The following is a 9,741-nucleotide window of genomic DNA, read 5'->3' on the forward strand; positions in this document are numbered from 1 at the left end:
TATAAACTGAGAAACAGTGACAGTAGGAGCAGAAGCAAATTCCTCATTCTTTACCGTCAACTAAAAGATGGCAGAAGAAAAATTGCCATAAAATGTGAAGCCTCTTTCTAGAGCTTGTAAATTCCTTTTTTATTTAAAACAACTTATGTTTTTAAGGTAAACATCAAACAAACTGCATGTTTTAAATGCTGTTGTAATGGTTTTTAATATCCTTTATTGTCCTTACTGGTTGCTATTTTGTAAAATAAGGAACAACTTTGACAAGTTTTGTAGGAGTTTTAAAACACATTTTAAAATCTTGAACTTTTTTTTTTTTTAAATAAAATAGAGATGAGGCCTCACTATGTTGTCCAAACTGCTCTTGAACTCCTGGCCTCAAGTGATTCTACCACCTCAGACTTGCAAAGTGCTGGAATTACAGGTATGAGCCACTGCACCCAGCCTTCGACTTCTATTTTCATCTTTAAGATTTCCATAAACCTTTTTTTAAAAAAGCTAGAGGCAGGTAACAAGTATGGGGAAAAAACTGTGCCTTATATCAACAATTTTGCTAATGTTAGGCTGAAAGACGGTGGATGCCTAGAGTTTAAATTATGTTTCATCAAAATCAATATTTCTCAAAAAAAAGAAAAAATGTTAACAAAGAATTTGATACGCAGCAAAACTATCCTTCAAAAAAAGGGAGAAATTAAGATATTTCCATATAAACAAAAACTGTGAGGATTTATCACTAGCAGACCTGTCATGAAAGAAATACTAAAGGGAACCCTTCATGCTAAACTAAAATGATACTAGAAAGTAACTTGAATCTATACAAAGAAATAAAGAGTACTGGCAAAGATAACTACATAGATAAATATAAGAGGCAGTATAAATATATTTTTGTTTGTAACTCTCTCCTCTTCTCATATTAAAAGACAACTACATGAAGCAACAATTATAAAGCTATGCTGATGGGCTGATAAAGTATAATGATGTAATGTGTATGACAAAAAGAGTACAAAGAAGTGGAGAAAGACAAGCTACACTGGAGCACACATAGGTGTGCTTTGAAACTTAGTTGGTAGTAAGCCAAACTAGATTCTTATAAATTAAGAGGTTATTTGTTATTCCCAAGGAAACCATAAAGAAAATGACTTTTTAAAATATATTAAAGAAACAACAGAGGGTTAAATGGCACAGTAGAAAATTTCTCTCTTAGTTCAGGTTACTATAACAGAATACCATAGACTATATAGTTTAAACACTAGAAATTTATTTCTCACAATCTGAAGGCTGGAAGTTTTGAGATCCAGCATGATGGAATTCTGGAGAGAGCCCTCTTCCTGGTTCACAGATGGCCATCTTTTTGCTGTGTTCTCACGTGTCAGATAGTAGAGATAGAGTGCAAGCTTTATTTTGTAAAAATTAACAAACTTATTATGAGTTATTTGGCAGCTGTTAAGGGACCTAAAATCACCTGAACAACTTCAGAAAATAAAAACAAAGATGAATACAAAACAATTCAAAGTACTATTTCAAGTACTTGAAACTATTTCAAGTACAAAACAGACCAATGAACTTTAATGTAACAGAATACACACACACAAAAATCACTGATAAGGTTTCAGATTACATACCAGAATACACCTTTTAAAAAGCCACCACTTGTACATAATTCCATTGAGAAAGAACAGTCTTGTCAAGAAATGGTCCTGGGCAACTGAATACCCATGTACACAAGAATGAAGGTGACTTTTACCTAATACCATATGTAAATATAAACAAAGACCTATATTTAAGAGCTAAAATTGGCCAGGTATGGTGGCTCACACCTGTAATTCCAGCATTTTGGGAGGCCGATGTGGGCAGATGGCTTGAGCCCAGGAGTTCAAGACTAGACTTCAACAATCCAAACTTCAGCTTTCTTATCATTCTCTATTGTACACTTTTTATTTCATTTTATCTACCCTTATCTTTATTTGTTTGTTTTTTTGAGACAGAGTCTCAAAAAATGTGTGACGTGTATAAACAATCAAGTAGTAGTCAGCCATAAAATTGTCACCCAGGCTGGAGTGCAACGGCGTGATCTTGGCTCACTGCAACATCCGCCTCCCAGGTTCAAGCGATTCTCCTGCCTCAGCCTCCCGAGTAGCTGGGATTACACGTGCAGCCACACCCACACTGAGCTAATTTTTGTATTTTTAGTAGAGACAGAGTTTCACAATGCTGGCCAGGCTGGTCTTGAACTCCTGACCTCAGGTGATCCACCCGCCTCAGCCTCCCAAAGTGCTGGGATTACAGGCATGAGCCACCACGCCCAGCCGATCCTTATGTTTATTATTTCATTTCTTCCACTTTTCTTGGGTTTAATATCCTGGGTTTGGGGAGGTTTTTGTTTTTTAGTTTGTTTCTTGTCCTTTCAAATGTATCTTCCTTTTTTTTTTTAACTTTTGTTTAGGTACATGTGCAGGTTTGATATGTAGGTAAACTGTGTATCATGGTGGTTTGGTGTGCAAATAATTTCATCACCTGTGTAATAAACATAGTACCCAATGGGTATTTTTTCTTTCTATTCCGTCTCCCTCCTCCCACTTTTCATACTCTGGTAGGCCCCAGTGTCTGTTGTTCCCATCCTAGTATCCATGTGTTCTCATCGTATAGCTCCCACTAGTAAGTGAGAACATGTGGTATTTGGTTTTCTGTTCCTGTGTTACATTGCTCAAGATAATGGCCTCCAGCTCCATCCACATTACTGCAAAGGACATAATCTCATTCTTTTTTATGACTGCAGAGTATTCCATGGTCTACATGTACCACATTTTCTTTATCCAGTTTATCACTAATGAGCATTTATCATTAATTAGCATTTCCATGTCTTTGCTATTGTAAAAGATGTGCTACAGTGAATATACATCTGCATGTGTCCTTCTGATAGAATAATTTAGATTCCATTGGGTATACAATCAATAATGGGATTGCTGGGTTGAATGACAGTTCTGTTTGAAGTTCTTTGAGGAATCACCATACTGCTTTCCACAATGGCTGAACCAATTTACACTCCCACAACAGTGTATAAGCATTCCCTTTTCTCCACCAACTTGCCAGTACCTCTTATTTTTTACTTTTTCACAACAGCCATTCTGGTTGTTGTGAAATGGTATCTCATTGCAGTTTTGATTTGCATTTATCTAATGATTAGTGATTTTGGGCATTTTTCATACACTTATTGGTCACATGTATCTCTTCCTTTGAAAAGTGTCTGTTCATGTCCTTTGCCTACTTGTTAATCGGGTTGTTTGTTGTTTTCTTGTAAATTAGTTTAAGTCCCTTACAGATGTTGGATCTTAGTCCTTCATTGGATGCATAGTTTGCAAACATTTTCTCCCATTCTGTAGGTTGTCTGTTTACACTGTTGATAGTTTCTTTCCATGTGAAGAAGCTCTTTAGTTTAATTAGATCCTAATTGTGAATCTTTGTTTTTGTTGCAATTGCTTTTGGCATCTTCATCATGAAATCTTTGCCCCATTCCTATGTCCAGAATGGTATTTTCTAGGTTATCTGCCAGAATTTTTAAAGTTTTAGGTTTTACATTTAAGTCTTTAATCCATTTTGAGTTGATTTTTGTATGTGATGTAAGATAGAGGGCCAGTTTCAATTTTCTCCATATGGCTAGCCAGTTATCCCAGCAACATTTATTGACTAGGGACTCTTTTTTTCCCCATTGTTTGTTTTTGTCAGCTTTGTCAAAGACCAAATTGTTGTATGTGTGTGACCTTATTTCTGAGCTCTCTATTCTGTTCCATTGGTTTATGTGTCTGTTTTTGTACCACTACCATGCTGTTTTGGTTACTGTGGCCCTTTAGTATAGTTTGAAGTTGGATAATGTGATAACTCAGCTTTGCTCTTGTTGCTTACAATTGGCTTAGCTATTTGAGTTCTTTTTTGGTTCCATCTGAATTTTTAAATAGTGGGTTTTTTTTTTTTTTTTTAGAAACGGTTTCACCATGTTGCCCAGGTAGGCTCTCAAACTCCTGAGTTCAAGTAACCCACTGGCTTTGGCCTCCCAAAGTGCTGGAATTACAGGTGTGAGCCACCATCTGTTTTCTAATTCTGTGAAGAATGTCACTGGTAGTTTGAAAGAAATAGCACTGAATCCTCTAAATTGCTTTGGCAATATGGCCATTTTCACAATATTGATTCTTCCAATCCATAAGCACAAAATGTTTTTCCATTTGTTTGTGTCATTTCTGATTTCAGTAGTGTTTTTTAATTCTCATTGTAGAGATCTTTTACCTCCCTGGTTAGCTGTATTCCTAGGTATTTTATTCTGTTTGTGGCAATTGTAACTGGGATTACATTTCTGATCTGGCTGTCAGCTGGGATGTTGTTGGGAGAAATGCTATTGATTTTTCTATGTTGATTTTGTATCCTGAAACTTTGCTGAAGTTGTTTATCAGATCAAGTAGGTTTTGGGCAGAGAATATGGGGTTTTCTAGATATAGAATCATATGGCCAGGTGTGGTAGCTCACGCCTGTAATCCCAGCACTTAGGGAGGCCGAAGTGGGCAGATCACGAGGTCAGGAGTTCAGGACCAGTCTGGCCAACATAGTGAAACCCCAAATATACTAAAAACAGAAAAATTAGCTGGGCATGGTGGTGTACACCTGTAGTCCCAGCTACTCGGGAAGCTGAGGCAGGAGAATCGCTTGAAACCAGGAGGCAGAGGTTGCAGTGAGCTGAGATCGCGCCACTGCATTCCGCCTTGGGCAACAGAGTGAGACTCCATCACAAAAAGAAAAAAAAAAATTATGTCATCTACAAACAAGAGTATTCTGACTTCCTCTCTTCCTATTTGGATGCCTATTATTTCTTTCTCTTATCTGATTGCACTGGCCAGGACTTCCAATACTATGTTGAACAGGAGTGGTAAAAGAGGGCATCCTTGTCTTTTGCTGGTTTTCAGGGGGAAATATTTCCAGATTTTGCCCATTCAATTCACTGTGGATTTCTCAAGATGGCTATTGTTTTTAAGTATGTTCCTTTACTACCTACCTTATTGAGGATTTTTGACATAAAGGAATAATGAATTTTATAGAAAGCCTTTCCTGCATCGATTAATCATGATTTGTTTTTAATTTTTTTTATTTTTATTTTATTTTATTTTTTGATACGGAGTTTCACTCTTGTTGCCCAGGCTGGAGTGCAATGGCACAATCTCAGCTCACTGCAAACTCCACCTCCCAGGTTCAAGCAATTCTCCTGCCTCAGCCTCTGAGAGCTGGGATTACAGGTGTCTGCCACCATACCCAGCTAATTTTTTGTATTTTTAGAAGAGATGGGATTTCACCATGTTGGCCAGGCTGGTCTCGAACTCCTGACCTTAGGTAATCCATCCGCCTCAGCCTCCCAAAGTGCTGTGATTACAGGCATGAGCCACCATGCCTTGACTGTTTTTAATTCTTTTTCTGTGGTTCATCAAATTTATCAATTTGCATATGTTGAACCAACCTTGCATCCCAGGGATTAAGCCTAATTCATTGTGATGGATTAGTTTTTTGATGTGTTGTTGGATTTGGTTTGCTAGTATTCTGTTAAGGATATTTGCATGAATTTTCATCAAGGATATTGGCCTGAAGTTTGTTTTGTTTTGTTTTGCCATGTCTCTGCCAGGTTTTAGTATTCAGGATAATGCTGGCTTCATACGGTGAGTTGGGGAGGAGTCCTTCCTCCTCAATTTTTTGGAATAGTTTCAGTAGTAAAGGCACCAGCTCTTCATTATACATTAGGTAGAATTTGGCTGTGAATCCTTCTGATCTTGGGCTTTTTTTTTGTTGTTGTTGATAGGCTTTTTATTACTGATTCAATTTTGGAACTTATTATTGATCTGTTCAGGGATTCAATTTTTTACTGGTCCATTCTTGGAAGATTGTTTGTGTCCAGGAATTTATCCATTTCTTCTAAGTTTTCTAGTTTGTGTGTTTAGAGGTGTTCATAGTAGTGTCTGATGCTTTTTGTATTTCTGTAGGATGAATGGTAATGTCCCCTTTATCATTTCTAATTGTGTTTATTTGTATCTTCCCTCTTGTTTTCTTCATCAGTCTACCCAGCAGTCTATTGATCTTACTAATTTTTTCAAACAGCCAATTCCTGGATTCATTGATCTTTTCTGTGGTTTTTCATATATCAATTTGCTTCAGTTCAGCTCTGACTTTAGTGATTTCTTATATTCTGCTAGCTTTGGCATTGGTTTGCTCTTGCTTCTCTAGTTCTTCTAGTTGTGATGTTAGGTTGCCAATTTGAGATCTTTCTAACCGTTTGATGTGGGCGTTTAGTGCTATAAACTTCTCTCTTAACACTGACTTAGCTGTGTCCAAGAGATTCTGATATGCTTTATCTTTGTTCTCATTAGTTTCAAAGAATGTCTTGATTTATGCCTTAATTGTTCAGCCAAAACTCACTCAGGAGGAGGTTGTTTAATCTCCGTATAATTGTATGGTTTTGAGTCATTTTCTTAGTATTAATTTCTGTTTTTATTGTGCTGTTGTCCAAGAGTGTGGTTGGGATGATTTCAGTTTTTTTGAATTTGCTGAGTATTATTTTACGTACAATTGTGTGGCCAATTTTAGAATATGTCCTATGTGGCAATGAGAAGAATGTATATTCTGTTGTTTTGGGGTGGAGAGTTCTATAGCTGTCTATTAGGTCAATTTCATCAAGTGTTCACTTCAGGTCCTCAATATCTTTCTTAATTTTCTGACTCAATGATCTAATACTGTCAGTCGGGTGTTGACGTCTCCCAACATTTTTGTGTGGGAATCAAAGTCTCTTTGTAGGTCTCCAAGAACTTGCTTTATGAATCTGGTCACTCCTGTGTTGGGTGCATATATATTTAGGATAGTTAGGTCTTCTTGTTGAATTCAATGCTTTACCATTATGTAATGTCTTTCTTAGTCTTCTTTGATATGTTTGGTTTAAAGTCTATTTTGTCTGAAACTACGGTTGCAACTCCTGCTTTTTTTATGATTTCCATTTGCTTGGTAGTTTTTCTCCATCCCTTTATTTTGAGCCAATGGGATATCATTGTGTGTGAGACAGGTCTCTTGCAGAGAGTATAACATTGGGTCTTCCTTTTTTGTTGTTTGTTTGTCTGTTTTTGAGAGAGGGTCTTGCTCTGCCACCCAGGCTAGAATGCAGTGGTAAGATCACAGCTCACTGCAGCCTCGACTTCCCAGGCTCCTACCTCAGCCCCCCAAATAGCTGGGACCACAGGCACATGCCACAATGCCCAGCTTAATTTTTCTATTTTTTTGTAGGGATGGTGTTTCACCATGTTGCCCAGACTGGTCTTGAACTCCTAAGCTCAAGCAATCTGCCCACAGGATCAAATCTGCAGGCTCAATCTGTGCATATCAATACTAATCTTGAATATAAATGGGCTAAAGGCCCCAATTAAAAGGCACTTGTGTTGTTAACTGGTAATATTATATAGACTTGTTTGTGCATTATAGTGTCACTGGTCTGTGTACTTCAGTGTATTTTTGTAGTGGCTGGTAATGGTCATTCCTTTCAATATTTGGTGCTCCTTTCAGGACCTCTTGTAAGGCAGGTCTGGTGGTAACAAGTTCCCTCAGCATCTACTTGAATGAAAAGGATCTTATTTCTCCTTCACTTATGAAGCATAGTTTGGCTGGATACAAAATTATTGTTGTTGTTGTTGTTTTTTAAGAATTTTGAATATAGGCTACTAATCTCTTCTGGCTTGTGGTGTGGTGTTTCTGGTGAAAGGTCCACTGTTAGCCTGATGGGGTTCCCTTTGTAAGTAACTTGCTCCTTCTCTTTAGCTGCCTTTAACATTTTTTTCTTGTATTTCAGTCTTGGAGAATCTGATGATCATGTGTCTTGGGAATGGTCTTCTTGTGTAATAACTCATGGGTGTTCTCTTCACTTCCTGGATTTGAATGCTGGCCTCTCTAGAAAGGTTGGGGGAGTTTTCATACATGAAATCCTAATATATGTTTTCCAAGCTGCAAGCAAGTTTGCTTTCTCCTCATCTCTTTCAGGGATGCCAATCAGTCATAGAATTGGTCTCATTACATAAACATGTATTTCTTGGAGGTTTTGTTCATTCTCTTTTACTCTTTTTCCTTTATTTTTAACTGAGTAAATTATTTCAGAGAGCCAGTCTTTGAGCTTGGAGATTCTTTTTTCAGCTTGGTCTATTCTGCTGTTAGTACTTACAATACATTATGCAATTTTTACAGTCTGTTTTTCAGCTCTATCAGATCAGTTTGGTTCTTTTTTATAATAACTATTTCATCTATGAGCACTTGCATCATTTTATTGTGATTCTTAGCTTCCTTGAAATGGGTTTTGACATTTTCCTGAATCTCAAGTATCTTATTGTTTAATATAACATCTTCAAATTGATACTGAGGTAATTGATTTTTAGTTTTTCTTCTTTTCTAATGTGTGCACTTAATGCAATCATCTTCTTCCTGATCATTGCTTTGGCTGCATCACACAAGTTTTAATACATTATATTTTTGTTATGATCCAGTTCAAAATATTTTCTAATTTCCATTGTGAATTCTTCTTTGACCCTTGGTTATTTCAAAATACATTACAAATTTTTCAAATACACTTTGAAAATGTTGTGGGCTGGGCATGGTGACTCATGCCTATAATCACTTTGGGAGGCCAAGACAGGAGGATTGCTTGGGCCCATGAGCATTTTTTTCAACTAAGTGGGCATGGTGGCATGTGCCTGTGGTCCCAGCTACTTGGGAGGCTGAGGTGGGAGGATCACTTATGCCCAAGAGTTCGAGGCTATGGTGAGATCTGACTGTACCACTGCACTCCAGCCTGGGTGGCAGAGTAAGGCCCTGTCTCAAAAATAAATGTTATGAAACAATTTCTAGTTATGGTGCTGGTAACTGATTCCTGGCTTAACTGCACGAGGGGAAGGGATGCAAACATTCTATATGCATTTAATGCTTTACAATTTGCAAAACTTGCCTCATGGTCTACCATATATCCAATTTTTGTAAATGTTCCACATTTGCTCAAAATGTATGTTTAGTCCACAGTTGTTTGGGATATGTGTGTGAGACAGAGAGATAGACAGAAGTGAAAGAGATGCCAAGTTTATTAGTTGGGTTGTTTAAATATTCTATACGGTTTTAATTTTTTGTCTGCTTATTTTATCAATTACCAAAAAAAACAACTTTGTTAAAATCTCCTACAACAAGGATTGGAACTAGGTACAAATTAGGAATTGTTAGGTATCCCAGTAAACTAAACCTTTTATCATTACAAAATGTCCTTCAGTTTCTCTTGCTATGCATCTTGATCCAACGTCTACTTTGTTACACTAGCTTTCTTTGTTTAGTGTTTGCATGATGTATCTTTTTCATCATTTTACTTTCAAAGTTTCTTTACTCTTTAATGTTGTTTTGTTTTGTTTGAGACGGAGTCTTGCTCTGTCACCTAGGCTTGTGGAGCTGCCCAAGGCCTTGGGAGCCCACCCCTTGTATCAGCATGCCTTGCATGTCAGACATGGAGTCAAAGGAGATTATTTCAGAGCTTTAAGATTTAATGACTGCCCTGCTGGGTTTCAGACTTCCATGGAGACTGTAGCCCCTTTATATTGGCCAATTCTCCCATTTGAAATGGGAGCATTTACCCAATGCCTGTACCCCTGTTGTATCTTGGAAGTAACTAAATTGTTTTTGATTTTACAGGCTCATAAGTGGAAGGGA

Source organism: Pan paniscus, chromosome 17, assembly GCF_029289425.2.
Source record: "Pan paniscus chromosome 17, NHGRI_mPanPan1-v2.0_pri, whole genome shotgun sequence".
Classification (NCBI taxonomy): domain Eukaryota; kingdom Metazoa; phylum Chordata; class Mammalia; order Primates; family Hominidae; genus Pan; species Pan paniscus.